This window comes from Hemicordylus capensis, chromosome 4 (genome assembly GCF_027244095.1).
Source record: "Hemicordylus capensis ecotype Gifberg chromosome 4, rHemCap1.1.pri, whole genome shotgun sequence".
Taxonomy (NCBI): Eukaryota; Metazoa; Chordata; class Lepidosauria; order Squamata; family Cordylidae; genus Hemicordylus; species Hemicordylus capensis.
Genome location: NC_069660.1, coordinates 301,485,863 through 301,508,869, shown reverse-complemented (window position 1 = coordinate 301,508,869; position 23,007 = coordinate 301,485,863). Strand labels below are relative to the sequence as shown.

Here is a 23,007-nt window from a genome sequence, read left to right as displayed (position 1 = left end):
ATCACATCAGCCCTTCAGCATCTTCCTTCACCCATTGTAGTAGTTCCCAAAAGCAGTAGTGCTCCATTGTGGTATTGTGAGGTCAAGTCTTTTTCCTTTGCTGCAGCAGAGAAAGTGCTTTACCTCCATCCAACATTTTTCTTTAAACATGTTGAGTCACTGAAAAGGAAGACAGGCCCGATATTTCAAAACTGGCTGCTGGGTGTGCCCAGTAAAATTAGGTCAAGCCATGCTTTGATGGTTCAGTCTTATATCCCTATCAACAAAACTGCCCTGCCTCTTGAGATGTTGGCTGCTAAACTGTAAGCCACTAGCAGATTAATTGCAGAAAGGTCTTTGATTAATCAGATTCCTGGAAATCTTCTAATGTTCCTTAAATGTCGCTATCATACCATCTGTTGTAGGAGCCACACCCCATGTGTTCTGGAAACTGCAAAGCGACAACTTGGTGTCAACACGATACACCATATTTCAACATTTGTCTCTGTTGTGTTGGAGGGAATATTGTTGGCGTGAGACAGTGGGCAGGCATGAAGCCAGAGAACCAAGCCAAGTGACACAACTGAGAATCAAACTTGCTGCTTTTGTTCATTTGTAATCCGGTGGTGCCTGTCAGCCTGGTGAATCTTGGCCATCCACTGTATTACCAAACCTTGGTGATCCAAAGAGGTTTGCTTTTTGGCTGTAAATCCATTGCTGTTCAGGGCGTCTTGCTTTCACAGTCAGGCTGGAGCTTGGAGTTTCTGGCAGATTCTGGGCTGATTTATGTGGCTACAATTTCCTCTGTGAGGTTGATTTTCTGTCTTTTCCACATGATGCCTCTTTCATAGAAATGGGTTTCTATGTGAAAATTACTGCATCACCTCAAAAAATATTATTTATGATGTATTTGGCGTATACCATTAGTGTATATGGCAACCTAGAAGAGTTACACAGGGAACATAAACAGATCCATGCATGCAAGGAGCTCCCAATGTGAAACAGACAATGAGGGAACCAGAAAGAGAGAGGAGAAACAAGGGAAGTGGCAAATAAATGGGAAATGGCTCCTCAGTTCATGCTGATGATACTGATAAATGTCCCCAGAAAAGATGCTCTGTGTATCATGTTTAACTTTCATTTCTAGCATTCAGATTTCAACAAACATTATTTATAGATGTATATAAAATATTTCTTTCCCACTCTCCAGAATGCTCAAGGGGCTCATATAGCTGAAAACAATTATATTCTCTCTCTCTCTCTCTCTCTCTCTCTCTCTCTCTCTGTACACACACACACACACACCAAAACATCAAAAAGTACTTTTGTGGAAAGATGGTACAAAACATTTAAAATCTACCAATCAACTATAACAATGGCACAAATCCAAAATCAATAACCAATATTGTTGATATTAGTATTATCAGTAGCCAGCCTTCCAGATTTCCACTCTACCCATATAACTAAAGTCCTTTGGGAATAAATATGTCTTATACACCCTCCAATGATTCTTACACATCTATTTAAAACTTAGGAGGAAGGAGCTTAAAAGCACTTCCTGGGGGGGGAGGGCATCATTCCAATAAGTTGGGGCCACCATCAATAACTCCCAAATAGAGCAAACCTGGAGTAAAAGATAGTCTGATGTTTGAGATGGCTCCTACAACTAGACATGTATGAGAATATTCTCCAACCACTGTTTTTTCAAATATTTTTCACCTGGAGGGGGAGGGAAATGCTTAAGAAATTTATTTTCCAGTTCACAAATTCTCACGTCACAAAATTCTCCACAGAGGAATAATTTGCATATGCATAAATGGCTCTTTGGGGGCATGGCTAACGGAGGAACTAGACTTTCAGAACACCTTAAGGAGCATTTTTAATCCCAGTAAATGTAAACTTCTGGGGTTTTTTTAAGGGTGCACTAGTGACTGATAGATCACTTTAATGTGATAACCTCATTTATGAACAAAATCATATTGTTTCCAAGTTCAGAGAAACGAAGTCCTTCATTGTCTACAATTCTCTTTAAAAAAATCAGTCTCTTTGAAAAATGGAGCCTTTTAGAAAACAAACATAAAATGCCTGTATTCTTATCTACCAAGTATTTCTGGGAAGAATCACTGTGTCATATTTTGAGACCTTCTTCCTGATGAGAAAGACAGATGCGTTGGTATCCTCAGAGTAACTTTCTGTGTAGTGTTATATTCTAGCTAGTGCTGAAAAGTCATTTTCACTCCAGTTCTCCAATTCATAAACATTCAGATTTTAAACGTATTTATGATTTTGGTTTGGTTCACACTAAGTTTCAGCATGCTGAGGACCTCTGTGTGGGAAGTGTCCTCCATTAACCTAAATTCAAGCCTGACACACATTTTGTTCCTCACAGTTATATGGGAGAAACGGACAAATTTCTTTCGTGCAAAAGATGTTAACACAAGTTAATCCATGAGACACATGGATATAAAATGTAATCCTTTTCTTTCCTTAACACGATGGGTCTGGGACAGATGGAGGAACTTATTTGCACCAAAATGGTCTATAACTTCCAACTTTTCTCGATTAATATTTCTTTCCATCAGGCAGGGATTCAAAAGCCTTTGCGTCCTAGTTGATGTAAATCCTAATATTGTTTTCATGCCATTATAGACAGAGATGGTATTCTGTCTAGAACTGCTTTGATGAAAAAGGTAGGTCAGCAAAATATTCCCTGGTCTGAATATTTTCAGGTTGTTTGTTGTTGTTTTTACATTTATATTCCGCTCTTCCTCCAAGGAGCCCAGAGCAGTGTACTACATATTTAAGTTTCTCTTCACAACAACCCTGTGAGGTAGTTTAGCTGAGAGAGAAGTGACTGGCCCAGAGTCACCCAGCAAGTCTCATGGCTGAATGGGGATTTGAACTCTGGTCTTCCCAGTCCTAGTCCAGCACTCTAACTACTATACCACACTGGCTCTGACATATTTAAGGTTAGACATATTTAAGGAGATGTTAACATCTTATTGTAACTTAAGAGAGCATTAACAGATTTTGAAAAATTGATAATGGAGGGATCACAAGAGTTTAAAGGTTTTGTTGCTAAAATTTACAGCACTCTTGTTATGCTAAAATGGGAACTATCTCCACATTGTCATATGAGAAGTTGGGAAATTGACTTAGGAGTTAAGATGGACAACTCTATGGGTGGCCACCTTCACACTTAACATAATTTACCCCCATTCTCCCTGCTGCACTCCCAGACAATCCAGTCTGGAGACTGGGGGTGGGGGGTGGGAGGAGGGAGGGAGGGGGGAACAGGCTGCATGGGCTTCCTCCTTCTCATGAATGACAGCCGCGGCAGCCAACTGGGGACGAATAGAGAGAAGAGCTTCCTACCCTCAACTTCAGTTCCAAGAAGCGGCAGCCTTCAGATGACATGACAGCACTTTCTAACTGGAGCTTTCATCACTGAAACTGAAGAGCAACCGAGGGTTCAAATTCAGGTTTGTGGTCGTTAACCTCGGGTTTTCTCGTGGAACCGTGGATTCCCACATTTGGAGGACCACAAAACCGAACCTCTGGCATGGTTGACTCCAGTTTGGCATGATGTCTGATGGTGGCCTACAGTATATGGATAAATATATGGTCTATTTGCCTCTTCTTCATTAAATGTAAAGGAATCTGCTTATAAAATCATGTCTAGATGGTACAGAACACCAGCAAAACCTGCCCGTATAATTCCCGAATATTCTAATACATGTTGGAATCTTTGTGGTCAACTGGGATCATATCTTTCTATGTGGTGGTGATCTTGCCCATGACTTAACTTATTTTGGCATACAGTAATTCATTATGTTAAGCAAATTACATTTGTGGTGTTACCATGGAAACCTGATTTAATTTTGCTTAACGCTTTTGGGGAGTCACCACTGCATACTTTATGCAGGAAACTGATAGTGCTTTTATTATTGGCCGCAAAACTTTGCATTGCTAAGGAATAGAAAAGGATGAACCCTCCAAAAATTAATAGTTGGTTCGATAAAATTTCTGAGTTACTAGTGCAGGACAAAGTCTCTTCCCAGCTAAAAGCCTCTGCTCATCCAAATTAGAAGTTTTTCTTTTTAGAACATTGGTTACCCTTTTTAAATTTTATTGAAGCCAAAAAGGCAAATATATAAGACCCAAAAGGCTGAAAAGGATTTTTATAATTTTTTATAAATTATAACATTTATGATTATTTATATATTTTCATAAGGATTTTTTATATTTTAATTTACAAATATTCTAAATGGATTAAGTGAAGTAATGATCTTGAGGTGGTATATTTATTTGTTCCTGAGCTGAGTTGTATCTGGTTTTTTGTTTTGGTAATTTACTTTCTTTTGTACATTTTTACAAAAATTAAAAATTAAAAGGTATATTTAAAAACTCACACTATTTGAGCCAGATCTAGCTAAAACTAACTGTGACTGAATGTCATTGAAACCGGTGGAACAAATTAGTCACAGCTGACTTCATTCTCATTGCTTTCAGCCAGTCCTATATATGTCTACTTGGAAGTAAGAGCCCTTGAGTTCAGTAGGATTTACTCCCAGGAAACTGCATGTAGAACTGCAGCACAATACATGTTTATTCAGAAGGAAGTCCTATTGCATTCATTAGGGCTTATTCACAAGTAATGGGGATAAGATTGCAGCTTTAGTCATGGGTGATTGTAGCTAGATTGGGGCCTTGTCCTTTATATAGAATTACAGAAACATAGGAACATAGACTGCCTTATATTGAATCATAAACTGCCTTATATTGAATCATACCTTTAGTCCATCTAGCTTGGTATTGTCTACAGCAGCTGTCCAAGATCTCAGAAAGGAGTCTTTGTGTTGTTTTCCTTCTAATAATCAAGACACACTGATCAAGAAATAAAGTAAAGCTGTGCCCTTGAGTCAGTGTTGACTCCTGGCAACCACAGAGCCATGCGGTTGTCTTTGGTAGAATACAGGAGGGGTTTACCATTGCCTGCTATGAGATGATGCCTTTCAGCATCTTCCCATATCACTGCTGCCCGATATAGGTGTTTTCCATAGTCTGGGAAACAAACCAGTGGGGTATCAAACTGGCAACCTCTGGCTTGCTAGTCAAGTCATTTCCCTGCTGCGCCATTAGGTGGCTCTCAACAAACCTGAAACTATTTCCCCTTAAACTATTTATGGCGTTCTCATGGACGCTGCCCCTTTGTTTTTAAAGGAGGAGTCTCACATCCTTGTACTTTCCCAGCCCATCTGGAGATGCCAGGGATAGAACCTGGGACCTTCTGCAGGCAAAACAAGATGCTTTCTCACTTAGCTACAGACCCATCCATTCTGGAGGTAAGAGAACTATATATACCTTGACCCCATCTGCACTTGCACATGGTTGTGTTCAGTGAGGCTCTTAAGGAGTGGTACATACTGTATTTACTTGGCAGTTTAAATATCTTCTAAATATAAGAACTGAGGAACTGCCAGACACCCCCCCCCCACACTATTATGTATATATTTTCTATAAAGGCACATATTGTACATATAACCCTTTCAGGAGTTCAACACCCACAAGCTTTTAAAGTTATTTGAAAATTCCTCCAAGCCAGCCAGAGCTAAGAATAATGCTGTACCACAGTCTTTCAAGTGAAGATATTCTAAGACATATTAAAATTAAGCAGGGTTAAATCTGTTTTCCCCCACAGCAACAGTAAATAAAATTAGGTGGTTTGCACGCTCATAGGGTACAGATTGACTACAGCTTATTTATAAAGACTTCAAGAAAGAAGCTACCAAGTTGAAACAGAAACACAATTTAAAACTTGAGTCCAGGTTGGGATGGATACATACTGCTAAGGGGCAATGCAGACATTTATCCAAATCCCACCTATTGCTGTTGGGCATGTGGTCATATGTATGACTCCTCCTGTGCTATAAGAGATACAGACAGACAGGGTCAATCCTAGTGTTTTGGGTGCCTTGGGCGAAGTTTCATTTTGGATTACTAGTGAGTGACTAGCCTGCGCTGGTTTGAGGATACAGTGGGAGAGAGTTCCCAGGACCAGGGTCAGATGATACTTTCAGTAAGTGATTAGATGTCTCTGCAAGTGTACAAACAATCATCCAAACTGAAAAAAACATACGTTCTCTTGATTGATTGATTGATTGTTTGATTAAGTGCCATCAAGCAGGTGTCGATTCTTAGCAACCACATAGATAGATACTCTCCAGAATGATCTGTCTTCAACTTGGCCTTTAAGGTCTCTCAGTGGTGCGTTCATTGCTGTCGTAATCGAGTCTATCCACCTTGCTGCTGGTCATCCTCTTCTTCTCTTTCCTTCCACTTTCCCCAGCATTATGGACTTCTCAAGGGAGCTGGGTCTTCGCATAATGTGTCCAAAGTATGATAGTTTGAGCCTGGTCATTTGTGCCTTGGGTGAAAATTCTGGATTGATCTGTTCTATGATCCATTTGTTTTCCTGGCTGTCCATGGTATCCTCAAAAGTTTTCTCCAGCACCAAAGTTCAAAAGTGTCAATACTTTCTCTATCTTGCTTCCTCAAGGTCCAGCTTTCACATCCATGGAGTATCACGGGAAAAACCAATGTCCAAATGATTCTAATCTTTGTAGGTCTAGACACGTCATGGCATCTAAATATCTTTCCCAAAGGCTTCATTGCAACCCTACCAAGTGCTAGTCTGCAGTGTATTTCTTGACTGCTGGATGCTTTACTGTTGATGGTCAATCCTAAAAGGCAGAAGCTATCCACTACTTCAATGTCTTCAGTTCAGTTCAAAGTTTAATACGGTCTATGACCAGAATAACAAGGGGGGGGGGAATACAATAAAAATAAAAATATAAATAACAATTAAAAAGATAACAAGTCAACAGTCTTAACCCACCAACAATATTATAACTAAAAGGTTATATGGCAGCACTAGAATTATTAATTAAAAACTGACGCAATCTTCGAGCTGCCACACAAAAGCCCGCCAGTTTCCGAGTGATGGCAGGAATACTGTCCTCAAGCAGGAAAGCCACTTGTTGACTAGGCAAATTTCCTGGGAAAATGTCTTCATTATCCGTTCTGAGGCTAGTTGCTGTACCCGTTGTCATTAGTTTCGTCTTCTTTACATTGAGTTATAGTCTAATTTTTTCACTGTGCTCCTTGACTTTCATTCCTAGAGCTTGCAGATCATCTGTTCTCTATCCAGGATTTAAATACTAGCAAGTCATTATCATATGATTAGATGATCGTCCAGATTGCTAAGTGGTGCACCCCCCTCCAGCTTGACCATTGAATTCAAATGGTAAAAACATACAATAGAGCCCAGGATAGGTTCATTCACTCTACCCACACTGGTCTGTTTGTATGAATTCATTTTCCAAGTGAGTATGAAAAAACTACAGATATACTAATCGCTCATTTAAAGGTATCATCTGAACTGGCCCCAGTCTGTTATGGGGACAAAACTCTAACGCCCCAAAAATGAAAAGATGCTTCTACTAATTTGGAAATCCAATTTTTGGAAATCCACTTGTGGAACTCTCTGCCACAGGATGTGGTGACAGCCAACAACCTGGATGGCTTTAAGAGGGGTTTGGATGACTTCATGGAGGAGAGGTCTATCAATGGCTACTAGTTGGAGGGCTGTGGGCCACCTCCAGCCTCAAGGGGAGGGTGCCTCTGAATACCAGTTGCAGGGGAGTAATGGCAGGAGAGAGGAGACGTCCTCAACTCCTTTCTGTGGCTTCCAGTGGCATCTGGTGGGCCACTGTGCGAAATAGGATGCTGGACTAGATGGGCCTTGGGCCTGATCCAGCAGGGCTGTTCTTATGTTCTTATGAAATGAGTGCTGAAGCAGGCAATTCATATTCACGAGAGGGAGTGCAGCTTATAAATCTAGCTGCTTATTGGGGGTTGAGGCTCAATGAGCAAAGGCGACTGTGTATTTTGGGGTGTAGAATGTATAGGCCCTTTGAGGAGCAGGGTGCAGTATACATCCTTACACCACTGTGCTGTGCTTCAGGGGTGCAATGCAAGAGGGAGAGAAAGAACAATTGGCTGTGCTATGTTCTGGCATTGCTGATGCACTCCCCAACAACTGGTGCCCTAGACGTCCCCTGGGGCCTGCCTACTGGGTGGCCATGGAGAGAGATTGTGCAAAAAGTTTGAAAATGGCTCTTTCAGTCTTTGCAACCACCGATGTGAGTCGGGTGTTAAAACAAGGTGGGGAGGGTGGATAGTTAACACCTTAGAATCCAGATTCAATCTCATCTGCTCAAAGATTGGGCCAAAACTAATAAGATGAAGTTCCACAGAGACAAATGTAGTTTTGCATTTGGGTAAGAGAAACCAAATGCACAAGTACAGGATGGGGAAGGCCTGGCTTGGCAGCAGTACAGGTGAAAGGGACTGAAGTGCCTTTGTGGACATGTTGAACGTGAGCCAGCAGTGTGATGTAGCTGTAAATAAAGCTAATATGATCTTAAGCAGCGTTAACAGAGGCATAGTGTCCAGATCACAAGAAGTAATCAGACCACTCTATTCTGTGCTGGTCAGAGTTCACTTGGAATACTGTGTCCAGTTCTGTGCTCCATGTTTTAAAGAGGACATTGATATACTGGAAGAGGTTCAGAGGAGGGCAACAAAGATGGTGAGGAGTCTGAGGGATGGTTAAAGGAGCTGGGTATGCTTAGACTGGAGAAGAGAAGACTGAAGGAGGATATGATAGCCATCTTCGAATATCAGAAGGGCTATCCCACCAAACAAGAACAGAACCAGTGCAGCTGATTGTGTATTGGAAGGCTCTGCCATATATAGATCTCCCTCTACTTGCAAAACAAAGAGGTCACAGGGTCTTCTTCCCAATGCACTCATTTTACATGTGCAGGGAGTAGGTGTTTTAAATGAAAGACATATAAGCATTGAAAGAGATTATCACTGCAGCGGTGCTATTCAGGAGCAGAGACTGAATATGAACCTGCTGATTAGTTGTTTCAGACTGAACAGAGCCCACCACTTGTCAGATAAATGGCATGTTTTAGATGATTTTCCTGGTGCACAGGAGCTGGAAAAATCGTACAGGAAATACTTAAGAGTTTCCATGTTTGTTGGTTCACCGTGTCCAACTTGGTCTTTAAGGAATGGTGTTATCTCAAAGGACCACTTGGTTCCGGCCTAAGCTAGGACCCCTGTGAGGTCCCCCTGTCAGTCTTCCTGCTCAGATGTTCTGTGTAATTCTCAGGCTCCTCCATATCACCTCCTACTCTGTCTGTAGCTTTGTTTGTACCACTTTAGAGATAGGAGCTACATGTTTCCACTTATTACTCCTTCCGCTTACTCCCGTGACACCACTGACCACTTTAGCCCCCGTGCTTATGGCGGTAGGTGTTCTTTTTTCTTCCTTAATGGGGAAAAAGGTTGCATTGTGTTATAAGACTATAAGAATGCCTTTCCATGAACAACACCTCCAAAGTCTCTTCCGAATCTAAAATTCCATTATTCTATAGGGAGGATGCTATAGAATCCCAGCACTGAGCAGCTGCAGGGGGCTGGAACAGACGATCTCCAAGATCCCTTTTCAGCCTCTAAAGTTCTATGATTCTTTTACCAAGAAGGTAAAAGAGATACCAACTTGTATCATCCATGAGGCAAGCCAAATGCTATTTGCTCACTAAAACTTTTAACTGAGAAATAAAACAACAACAAAGAGAGAGGCTGTTCTCACGTGCACCCTGTCCCAGGCAAGGGAAGCCCAGCCTGGGTTAGGCTGCGCATGAGAACTGCCAGGATCGGGCCTGGTCCTTGTGGGGCAGTGCTGCCTAGTACAGCTTATTAACCTGGTTTTTAGCCAGGGTTAAAGGCTCAAGCAAGCCCTTAACCTGGGCTCCAGGATTGTCTGTTCACTAGGGCTGCTAGGGGCATAGCTAGGGGAGAGGGAGCCCATTTTCACCCCTCTCCATGATGGCCCCTCAGAGTGAGGGAGACAATAAAGAGAATAGGGAAAGGTGGAGCTGGGGGGGGGTGCCTCAGGAGTTGGGGCCCCTGGTCCTTTGAAGCCATCCACTCAATTATAGCTACACCCCTGGGGGCTGCGTTCAGCCCCAACAGACACAGAGATGGGTGCCTAGAGGATCCCCCAGTGCACCCCATGTATGTCCCAGGGTGCATTGTGGGATATCCAGAGGCTGGGAGGCATTGCCCCAGTCTCTGGAGCTCTGTGCCTAGGGGCACAAAACTGGGGTGGATGGTAGGCACTCAGGGTTCCAACCACCCACTGAACCCCAAAGCAATCTGACACTCCTACGCTTTTTAATGCATTTTTGAAGATTTTTCCAATTTTTGCATTTCTCCCAGAGGGAATAATGGGGATTTGAGGCAGCCCCATTCCCCCCTTTGGGTCTGGGGGCATGGTGGGTTATACCACAACTCCCCCCAGGCAGCCCCAAGCCACTGGGGTTCATTATTATTACTACTACTACTATTATTATTAATTCAATTTCTATGGTTTCACCTCCAGGACTTTTTTCAGTTACTGTCCTTTTAACAAATCTATTTCTCTTAAAGTAGCTTCTCTGGTCTGTATATATATGTGTATGGGAGATCTTCATAGGGATTCATTGAGAGAACTCATACACAGCAAGTCCAAACACAAACTGGATTCTTGATGGCTGTATGAGGTATCTCAATGAATCCCTATGAAGATCTCTCCATACACACACACAGAGGGGGGGGGGGGGAGAGAGAGAGAGACCCCAGATAAGCTACTCTGAACCATGAACCCCACTGGCTTGGGGCTGCCTGGGAGAAGTTGTGGTACAACCCACTGTGCCTTCCGACCCACTTTGGGGTGCCCTGGCACTCCCCCAAGGAAGAATGGGCCAGTTGGGCCACCTCAAATCCCCATTATTTCCTATGGGAGAAATACAAACATTGGAGAAATCTAAAATCACAGAGGTGTCTGATTGCTTTGGGGTTCGGTGGGTGCTTGGCTCCCTGGATGTTCACCATCCACCCCATTTTTGTGCCCCTAGCAGGCCACCATACAGAGTGACACAACTAAGAAGACAACCAACTGGAAACCAAAAAACCACCACAGAAACAGACCTGCTGCTGTGCCTGCACAACTGCATAGCCAAGGGGACCAAACCAAACAACAGCACAGACTACACAACAACAGCTACAAACCAACAAGACCTAACTAGATGGTGCAAGGCAGTAAAACCAACACGGCACGCAAACTGCAAAGAAAGAGGGGCAAGGCAGAAACACACCAACACATTGAAGGAGAACCTAAAGTAACATGCACCTGGTTCTTCTGCTCTTCTCTTCGTGTGCCATCCATGTGTTTTGCCTGTGGGGAAAGAAACACCTCAGAGTGTTTTGTCCACCACATCTTTGCTGGAGGCCAGGCAGGGCCCCAGGCACGTGGCACCAGCGGCATGCATGCGTGTTTGCGTTTGGTATGTGCGTGTGTGTGCTGCTAGCTAGAAGAGGGGAAAGAGATGGGGGCTCTGAAAAAATTAAAGGGATAGGAAAGTCCAGCTCAGAGGTGGGTCAGTGGAGGCCACACATGACGTGGTGTGGCGGGAGACCACTTACTCATCATGGCTGGTGCATGCGTGTCTGTTGTGTGTGTTTGTGTGCATGTCAGCAGAACCAAACGAGAGGGGAAGGGGGGGCACACTTGATAAAAACAATTCACAAATACATATATACACAAGTCTATACAGTATACAAATTCATCTATACAGCAGCTATACAGTAATATTTACACCACAAACAACTATCTATCGACACAAACCAGACCAAAAACACTACAGAAAGGAAAGGAAAAACCTCTACTACTACTACTGACAACATCCACCACACACACAACAAAAGAAACCTCCACGCACTCACACACAACACTTCTATCTACATAAGCACATATTTACACACACTGAAATATTTACAAATATATATATTGGCAGTCACGCTGCCCTCCCCCTGCAAGTCAACTATGTACATCAGCAAGCAACACAACGCACATCAACGTATTTACAAGTCATCTACACAGTGCCACACTGGCACAAACCACCTAATGTCTGTGTGTGTGCCCATGGCCCCCTGAGTACTGTGGTCAGGTGGAACCAGGGGTTAGTTCAGCATCAGGTTACGCCAGTGGGGGGAGGTGTATCCAATTGCCAAGTCACAGCACTAGCGGGCATGCTGCGACTTGGCACAGCTGAAGGTGGAAGGGTAGGAATGAGATGAAGCTGCTGCCGGGCAGGTGACCAGCACCATGGATCAACCATGGGCCAATCACTCGCCCAGATCAACCTCCAGCTCGTGGTAGCCCTGCAAGGGGAGGTTAACCTTGAGGGAAAACCAGCTGCTCGACCAAGCCAGGTCCAATAGGGACCGAGTGGGTGTTACCACGTCACCAGCACATGAAAACACCCGCTCGCTCGGGATGCTGGTTGGCAGGCAGGAAAGGAGGTGCACAGCAACCACTGACAGGTCCGGCCAGACATGGCGGTAGGCTGCCCAGAACTGCACACGGTCCATCTCTGGGTCTTCCTCCACAGGCTCCTCCAAGTACTGGGCAACGCATTGCACAGCACTGGTGGGCCTGGCAGGCCGAGCCTCCCGCAAACTGGGTAAGGCGCCAAGGCACACCCACTTAAACCACTGGGCTGATTTAGTGCAAGGAACTGCCTGTTGCGTTGGCGCTGTTGCCTGGGATGCTGCACTGCTGAACTGGTGGACAAGCCAAGATTTACTCCTACCTGTCACCCAACTCATCGACCAGCCTGTCGACAACCCTGGTCATCGGGGGGGGGCACTGAGTGGCAAGAGGAGCATTGGAGGGGCCGCAAGAGGGAGGAAAAATCTGGCTGCACTGCCAGCCATCAAGCCCCTGCCCTCGATCCCCTCCATGGAAGGAGCTTCCCTGTTTTTGTTTTTGTTTTTTTAAAAAAACCTTTAAAACAAGCCTGCCCACCCACTCCACCCACAACAATAAAATACAATTTAAAAAACAATGCAATAAAGTACACAATGGGGGGGCCTAAGGGGGAACCTGTGAAAAACAACCTGCAAAAACAAGAAACAACCTGTAAAGAAAAAACACAGAAAATATACCTCCCCACACCCAAACACGAAAGGAGGCCCTATTTAAAGAACACTAAAGGGGGAAAGGGGACAACAAAAAGGGGCCACCAAAAGCAAAAGGGAGTTTCAAATCCTATGTAAAGCCAAGCTTCTGGCCTAGCAAAATCACTCTGGCTGCAGTCTTGCTTGGCTTCCTTCTGGCCTGCTGCAGCTACTGTTGGTGTGGTGAGAGTCTGCTTGGTAGACCCGCTTCTCTCCCCTGCTTTAAACCTCCCCCCCGCCCTGGGGTAGCTATGCATTGAAGATTGAGAACATCCCTAGTATTTATGTTGCTGTGTCTTGTAACAATTGCTTTAAAAAAATTCCTTTGTGCACTGCTTTTGAATGTTTTAATACAGGCTTCTGAGTGAAGTTTACTTTCCAGTCTAAGAAAATTAGACTGACTAATTTGAGACTGACTCTGCCCCTGACTGCAGACTTTCTCTTAACGTGGCAGAATCTGGTGGGACAGCACAGCACCTCCTACACCTTACTTCCCAGACTTGCATATTCTAGTTGCGAAAGAGCCTGGGATGTATCCTTTGGCATTGTCTATCAAAGAACTAGCCAGCCTGATGAGTAATAGAACATTGTTCTGGTGGTGCAGGGTTTAAGAGATTTCAAGATTAGCCCTTATGGAACATGTCCTACGTCTCTCGTGTTATCTATGGCACTAAAATAGATTTAGCCAGGAAGCTCAATTGATATGGAAAATCCTTAAATACAGTGGCTGAAATGCAGAGCAAGGATGCACCACTGCAGCAAGAGGGCAGCCTAACAGAACTTCCCAACTTACTGCACTGGTGCAGTGGGGAAGCAGCAATTTTTGATGCCCTCTCCTTTCTCAAAAAGCTTTCTGGGGCACCTGAAAACATGTCCCCAAGGGCTGTGCAACCTTCAAGGACATATTTTCTGGTGGCACAGATGGTTTCCTGGGGAAGCAGAGGGTGTTAAAATTTACTGCTTCACCTGTTGCACTGGTATAATTAGTTGGAAAGTTGTGTTAAGCTGCTTTGGTGCACCCTTGCTCTGTATGTCAGCCAGTAGTTACTAATGTAAGAATCTTGCCTGCTGGGGAAAAATGTACAGACAGAGAGAGAGAGAGAGAGAGAGAGAGAGAGAGAGCAAGCATATCGTTGAAAAGAGAAAGAACTGAGAAAATAGGTTTGAGTCAATCCTACTGTGGGCACAGCACCTGCATGTGGAAGGATTACCATAGAACATAATGGAACCTAGTATTCCCTCTACCTCATGCATAGATGTTTGCACATCCAGGTACCGCACTAGGAATACTGGAATATGAGGCCTCTGAGCAACGGCCACAGCTCCATCCAGCCAATCATTTCTGCTTGGTGAAGAAGCATGACCATGAAGCACATTTTGCGTGACCAGCAGAGGTGGAGATGGCTGAATGGGGATATGGGATATGTATGCATGCACCTTCCATTTCCTTCAGCTGCCTTATGCAATGCTTAAGCACACCAACCTTGTATGTTGAGGAGGAGGAGGGGTTATTGAACTTCATTATTCCCTGTGGTGATCCCTCCACAAACAGGTGATAGATGTCTATGTCAGGATTGGAATGCCCCCACAAGCAGACAAGGGAATAATGCTTTTCATGCATATCTATTTTTAAGAGAAAGAATAATCAGAAGTACCATTTAGAGGGCCCAGGAGGACCATTACATGACTTGAAAGGGGTACAGAACACACGTCAAACAATTTGATATTGAAGAATTCGGGCCCAGTAGAGACTAGGAATGACTAGATCACCACAGAACAAAGTTGTCCCCTTAAGTCAGTGGTTCCCAACCAGGATTCCTCCATATGTTGCTGAACCACAACCTCCATCATCCCCAGCTACAATTTATTGTGGCTGGGAGTGATGGGAGCTGTAGTTCAGCAACATCTGGAGGTTCCCAGTTTGGGAACCACTGACTTAAGTACTAAGTTACACTCTTGATCTGCTGATTGCCAGTGGACATTAGTTGGGAGTGGGTCACGCCCACTCGGACTAGAACATGGGTTCATATGATTGGTTGTTGTGTCTATATCCACCTGCCTGAGTCAGCCCAAGGTCAGAATTGTCTACACTGACTGACAGTGCCTCTCCAGGGTTTCAGACAGGAGTCTTTCTCAGCCCTGCCTAGAGATGCCACAGAGCTACAGCCCAAAGCCATTAGTGTTTTGCAAGGTGATATACCGACTACTATCTCTTGGCCTTTTGACCCACATTTTTCTTTGTGCTTGAGGCATATCTACCACCCACTTCATGCATCTGACAAAGTAGTCTCTGGCCCACAAAAGTGTATGTCACAATATATATGTTACTCCTTATGGTGTGTCAAGACTATTTATTATTTATTCATTTTATTTATTTATTCGATTTATATACCACCCTCCCAAAAATGGCTCCAAGCATGTTCAGCAACTCTGGGGAAAAGAGAAAAACAAAACGTGAAATAGCTGAAATTTGCCTCAAGCAATTTGATCCTCATTCCAGAGTCCCATTTCTCAATCCTTAGTTACAAGCTTGTGTACAAGGACACTTAAATGAAACACTACTGAGAGATAAAAAGTGCTTTTTAAAGCTCTTCACTTCCTGTGCCCGGGCCTCATGTTGAAATGGATGGATGAGGAAGTACTGCTAGGACAATTCTCCTTTACCAGATATAACCATGTGCTGTCAACAGATGGTGGACATCATCTTTCAGTAACCACAGGAATAGATGGCTCAGATATGGACAGGTGTTTTTTTTTTTAGCACTGGGGTCAATTAATAAATATCCTCTAGAATGCTTATTTTTTATAACACAATTGATGGATAAAGTGCCTTATGAATATCTCCCTTTCTTGATTCACAACAGTGCCCCCCATGTTTTACAGCTGAAAAATTAAGATTTAAGTTCAAGTTCTTTATTGCTTAAAACCATAGTCATCACAATTTAAAATGAAAAGAACGTTTACAAAATTTAAAGCAAAAGGATCACAATATAAAATAAAGGCTTTAAATCTTTCTAGTTTAAAACAAGAGAACCACAATATAATATACATTAAGAAATTAAGAGCATCATAATATAACAACAAGCACCACCACACTAGGTGCAATTCCAAAACAACTTGAAGAGCACCTCAACACCATAGGGGCCACAGAAATCACCATCAGCCAATTACAAAAAGCAACTTTACTTGTAACAGCCTATATTCTGTGATGATATCTATAATAACAGCAACAACATTGATAATAAAATCCAGCCATCCCAGGTCCTTGGAAAGGACTCAATGTCTGTATAAAACAAACCAGTCAATAACACCTGTCTGACTGTGTAAACAACAACAATAATAATACAGTCTAATTCTGGATAGCCAAATCCATTATAGAGCATGATCAATTCTAAAATTAACATATCTACGAAACCAACATTTATATCGCCGCGTAATCTCCTTTTCAGTAATTGAAAAATGTAATTACTCTATGATCATTCAGTTAAGATTGAGATGTAGTGACTGTGTAAAACTCTGTGGTCAAGCAGGTTTTTTTTTTTTACACCAACCTCTTCCTTTCCCCTTCTCAGTCCCTACTAACAGTTTAACAAACCACAAAAGCTAAAATATAAAATGTTGTTGCTTGCCATCTCCTCAAGTCTTTCCTTTAGCCCTCCAGACATGCAGGGGTGTTTTAAATCCCAAATATCTATTTGTGCACTAGAGACTATTTAAACACAAGTAAGTGCAAAGAGTTTAGATCCAGAGTCAGATTAGGTCAGCAGCCAAAGTTAAGTTTATTACAAAATCAGAATCATTAGGCATGGAAACAGAAAAGAAAGTATTGCTGTTCTCATGACCATAAACAGGTTTGGAGGCGTGCCCAGATAGGGCAGAAGAGTCATGTGCACTGCCAGGGAGCTGGGTAGGATAGGCACAGCCAATCCACATTTTGTCCCCAGCATTTTACCAAGGGTTTAGGGGTGTGCATGAACCATTCAATGTCAAACTGGTTCACCTCAAACTGGGCTGGTTTGGCAGTTCTATCACAAACCGAACTAGAGGCAGCTCGGTCCTCAATTGAATCGAACCAAGACCGGTTTGGGCATACTAGTTCGACACTGAGTGGTGGTGGTGAGAGAAGTAGTTTAACGTTCTTATTGGCCCAGCACAGCCGCCAGTGCCGCTGCTCACCCCTCTGGCGCAGCCCAAGTGTGTGGCGAGCCCCCTTCAGCCAGCCACCTGCGCGGTGGTGTGGTTCCAGCCTCCAAGCATGTGCGGACACAATTTGTGTAGCCCTACAAATGGCATCCATGCATGTGCCGAGGCATCTGTGAAGGCCAGAACCGCTTGCTGAAGGGTGATCACCATGTGCTTGGACTGGGCTGGGCTGGGAGCAGTGGCACCCACATGAGTAGCAGGCTGGCAAGTAGTGCGCCAAACAAGGGGGAGGGGTGGAGGAAGACCAGGTGCCATATATCCCACAATGCACCACATGAGCAGTGTGATGTATTGCAGTATCTCTAGGCTGCTGGGCCACTCATTCCCCTAGGCTCTATGGTAAGCATGGCTGCCAGGATTGGGAGTGATCCTGGTGCTGCTCATGACCAGCCTTACCTGAAGTAGCCCTATTCTACCCTGGTAGAGCTGATCATGTGAACAATCTCAATGTCCGAATAGGGCTTTGGTGTGTATAGTATGTGTAGAATCCAAGGGAACGAGTTGTGGTATGCAAGGACAAGGCATACCAAGTGGAATTAGGAATATTAATAGTGTAATGAAATAGATATTATGTACAGAGAGGCAAGTGCAGACTGTTTTTATCCTGTGCTCTTGCTGCTGGCTGTTTGTTAGCCCCGCCTCTACTCCAGGACTGGAATACAAAAACTAAAGCCCCATTCAAAAGCTGGCCTGGATCAAGGAATGGATTAACCAAAAACACCACAGTATGCAACCGTTGGTTATTACAAATATATAGCTTAAGTATTGTTGTTGAAAAAATTGCTTGTGTGAAGTCACCCTTTCAGACTGCAAAGTCGAAAGCACAACTACTAAGGAGCAAGTCCAACTGAATTCAATTAGACTTCTGAGTAAATGTGTTTGGATCACCCTGCAAGTCTGTTGGTTTTTAACTCTGATGTGGAAATGCTGTGAAGCTGCATTCCAAAACAAGTCCTTCCCAGCAATTCCTTCAGTAGTCCAAAGGACACGCACGTTAAATAAATGGATGTGATCAAACACTTTGATGGAAATCCCAATGCTCTGAATAAAGCACATGAGGCCTGAAGGCAAAGGTTTGGATCGTTTTGAGTCCTAGGCCTCTTTAGCAATCATCTAACAAGTTTAGTTTTTTACTGTACACAGAGTCATGTCTGTGAGAGAAAATGCTTTTCAGCCAAGTAGGTATGAAGGCACGTTGGAGGAAAGCTTGGCTGTGCTTCAAGAGAAATATAATTTGACATTGCTTCCAATGAAGCAGACAATTTGAATTCATTGGCTTCAGTGTTTGCGTCAGCCAATTGCGATACAGCCAGGCGCAATGACTTGTTTCAAGTTGATCGCTAACGTAGTGTATTAACTTTCCATCTTGTTTTTATTTAATTGGCAGGCTAAACATCTTTCCTTTGTCAGTTTGGAACATTCATAAGGAGAATTAAGTCTAATTGTATTTAATGGCAGACTCATTACCAAATCTAATATGGCAGACTCATTACCAAATCTAATATGATGGTGAACTGAACGACGTTATAAAAATGTGATGAGGTAAACTATCAACTTTCTGGATATTCCCCTCAGAATTTCGAGAATTGCCACAGCAGAATTCTGGAAAGTGATTCCAACACAGAACTGTTTGCTCACATGGATGAACTGCCTCAGATTTCACATCGAAGGATTTTGAAAAAAATCACCTGAACAAAAATCTTCATATTTCCCTTAAATTTAGACAAAATTAGGGAGCAAATTGCCCTAATTGAGATATTCCTCCTGGCTGTATGTGAGCAAGAACTGAAGCTTTTTCCATTGGCCTGGCTCTGACTTTGGCCATGGGCAGCTCATCCATGAGGTCAGGTGAGGCAATGGACTCAAGTGCCTGTGCCATGGAGCAGGAAGTACAGACATCCTGCTCTACATCATCTGCAGACATCACCTGCGGACATTGCCTTACCTGTCTGCTGCCACCACCCCCAAACTCCTCACCACCCCCACTTTCTCTTTTCTCCCACCTACAGTCCCAGGCGCCAGACCGTGATGTCAGCGGTCTTCCTTCACTGGAACCACCCTTCCCATTTCCTGGCTGAAGGAAATGGGAAGCCATGCTAGCCACCTGCCTGGCTTTCTCTCTGCCTGTCCTTACACAACTGCCAGGCTAGCAACAGTACAGCAGCCAGGAAACAAGGAAGGACAGCCCTGGAACCAGTCACCCCCTGCCCATGGACTGGAGCTCAGCTTACTGACACCGTCCCTCTGCCCACTTTTACTAATGTTTTAAATAATTAATGTTTTAATGTAATAATCAATGTGCTGAAAATGGACCTCGGCCCAGCACAGCAAGTCACAATTGCTTCTGGTCCAGCTGCTTCTTCCAGTTGCTTCTGCTTCAGGGCATTTCAGTTGTGCACCCCTGATTTCGCCCCTCTCCTCCCAGAAACATAACCTTTCTACCTGCTGCATCTGAGGGAGGGGCAGTTCTAGGTCCCAGGGCCCTCGACAGGACTCCGCAGACCTGATTGGATTGCCTAGAATTCATGGTGGGGCTTACACTGGCAGATGGGATGGAGGAGAGGAGGCAATAATGGAGTGACTCTTGGTTCTCTGGAAGAGAACCAAAACTCATGGGACTCTGGAAACCAAGTCCTATGAGGCATGGCTGAAGGAGCTGGGTATGTTTAGCTTAGAGAAGAGAGGACTAAGGTAGATGGAGTGGTATAATATCTGTTTTCAAATATCCAAAAGGCTGGCACCTAGAAGTAGGAACAGACCTGTTCTCTGTTGCTCCTGAGGGCAGGACTAGGACTAATGGGCTGAAATTACAAGGAACTGTAAGAGCTATTTGACGGTGGAACACCTGCCTCATGCAGTGGTGGGCTTTCTGTTGCCTGAGGTTTCCAAACAGAGGCTGGACAGGCTTCTGTCATGGATGCTGTGGCAGTTTTCCGCACTGAGCAGGAAATTGGACTAGGAGACCTCTAAGTCCCCTTCCAACTCTAAAATTCTGTGATTCTATAGCCCTCTTCAGATCTAATGACCACCCTGGATCCAACCAGGTTGAACCTGAATCCAACCAGGTTTCAGCTCATTGATTCGACGTAAGTGATCATGCTTACGGTTCTGCCACCTTCAGATGGATTGCGCATGATCTTCAGTGTGAGGGAGGTGATTGACAGCGGGGCGGCCAAACTTCCTTCTTGCTTTTTGCCCGCTGTAACAATGAGCATCTGGGGCACTCATAATGTCTGAAGAGGGTTTATGCTTCTATAGTTGAGGGAATTCCTCCTCCTCCTCCTCCTCCTCCACCACCACCCAAAGTCTATGGGATAGAGATGGTTTGGGGGCCTGGCTATGCCCTTGCCAGCTGCCTGACAGTGCCAACCCTGACATTCTCCCCGAGTAGAGGCAGAGGTGAGACTGTGAGGCCCCCATTGGCCTGGCTGCCATTTAACTCTTCCCCCACAACTGTCTTCTGGACTGTCTATTTCACAGGGTCATTATGTAACCTACTTGTTTGCTCCCTATACCCTTTCCTTTGCATATTGTATCTACCTTGAATGGTTATTTTGGATTACCTTGAGAGCACAGTTCTATTCATGTCTGCTTGGAAGTAAATCCTATCTACTACTACCACTACCACCACTACTACTACTATGACGGCGAATATTTATATACCGCTCTTCAAGCAAAGTTCTCAAAGCGGTTTACATAGAAAAATAAATAATACTTAGTCCCCAAGGCAGACAACAGCAATAGCCAATGGATGAGACTTACACCCAGGTAAGTGTGTCTAAAATTGTAGCCTGGGTGGTTTATATACCAGCAGGAAGTCGGTATATGAATGAAGCAAATAGGTAAACCTGAAAATGGTGAAAAACATATTGTACCATTCTGCTGGGACTATACAAATTCAGTTGCCTAACAGTGATTAAATCTTCACTGCTTTCACCATAAAAAAACCCAAGTAGTTCTGGTAAGAACTAGTCTGCCCATTCATTCATTCATTCATTTAATAGATTTGTATACTGCCCTGGCCAGAACCTCAGGGGTATACTCATGAGTCAATGGGCCATAACCCAAAATTTGGCTTTAAAAAAGCCAAATCTGACAACAGAGCACCCAAGTCTCTAGACAGTTTACAGCATAAAACAAAACAAACCAAGAACTTAACAGTTACAATATAAAACCAGATTAAAATATCCATAAAAACACCAACTAACTAAAATCTTGGCTGAAGAGATACTGTATGTGCTCAGTTTTTCCCTAAAAGTCAACAGGGATAGAGCAGTTCTAATCTCAGCAGGAAATGCATTCCACAGGGGTGTGCACAACACTGGATGGTCTGGTTCATTTCGAGTCCAAATCAGACCTGAATTGGATGGTCCACAAGTTCGCCAACCCACTTGAGCCTCAACATTCATGTGTCTGCCATCTTGAACTGGGGTAGATGACATCATTACACACTACACCACTGAGGTGTCTCTATGTGTAACTCATTTTGACTGTACCAAATTGGGTTCAAATCAGGCAGTTCACAAGTTAGTCCACTTGAGCCTCAAACTATCTTACTGCCATCTTGAATTGGGGTGGATGACATCACCACAGATTATGCCATTGAGGTGTCCCTATGTGTCCCTACAACTGTATCCAGTTTGGTTCATATTGGTCCAGGCATTGCAAAGTTGATAGTGGGGGACACACACACACACACACACACACACACACACACACACACACACACACACACACACACAGCTGGGTGACCTCATAAGCTTACTTTCCTAAGGAAAGTAAGCTTTTGAGGTCACCCGGCTGTGTGTATGTGTGTGTGTGTGTGTGTGTGTGTCCGTGTGTGTTTCCTTAAGAAACATGGGCAAGGAGGTTTTTGGTGTTTTTTTTAATGTGAATGAGTGTTCAGCCAGGGGGACTGTAGCATGTGCTTTTTCTGAACATGGAGATGAGCCCTAATTCTTTAATAGGCCAGCAGTTTCGTAAGCTATAAATATTTTGCTCTTGGATGGAGGTTGGCTTAGCACACACATGTTCTAGCTAATGATGGTTGGGGTTTAATGTACCCACAAATTGTTGTCAGCTGGCTATTAAGTGTGGTGCAGATGTAGACTAATACCTGATAAGCAGCGTGGCACATTCTAATGGATGAGTGTTCACTGTTCAACATCAATGTGTTTTAATGCATTCCAGATCACTTGAGCTGCACAACCCATTTAATGAATCCAGTTTTATTGCAGGCAACATTGCTTGAGGTTCTGCCAGGGGGGATATTCTTTGGACGGTGTCTTGATGACCCTAGGCGTTCTCTCACCCATGCTTGCTGTTCTGCAATGAGGTGTGAATATACATTGGAAGCAACTGCGGCTACAACAGGGATGAGGTGTTTAAGACTTGTGTGTTTTGTCAGTTCGTAACTTGGCTTCTGTGCAAACTCCACGAGGAACAGTTCCTTTCATTGCTAGGCTGGAAGTACACTGTGACTTCAGGTAAATGGCCTTTGTGGCAGTCCAGGGCTTTCTGAAGTGAGATTTAAATGTCCTTTTGGAGGGCTTCCAGAAACCGAACCCAGGAGAAAAGGTTTTGCTAATGCTGTATTAGTGTTAGGCCTGATTTGGTACTATCTTTACGATATCTAGTCTCCATGAAATGGACTAATTTGTTCAGGGGAGGGGCAACCATAGACTGGGT

The 23,007-nt window shown here is 43.8% G+C and overlaps 2 long non-coding RNA genes across 3 annotated transcripts in view; one reads left to right on the top strand and one right to left on the bottom strand.

The window, feature by feature from the left end:
- LOC128325148 (uncharacterized) overlaps nucleotides 1–23,007 on the bottom strand; it is an 89,249-nt gene that overhangs the window by 10,299 nt on the left and 55,943 nt on the right. The gene's annotated exons all lie outside the window — the stretch shown is intronic.
- LOC128325149 (uncharacterized) lies at nucleotides 3,376–22,008 on the top strand. The gene is made up of 3 exons (XR_008307285.1): nucleotides 3,376–3,461; nucleotides 5,203–5,324; nucleotides 19,329–22,008. It is a non-coding gene; the product is annotated as an uncharacterized LOC128325149 (long non-coding RNA).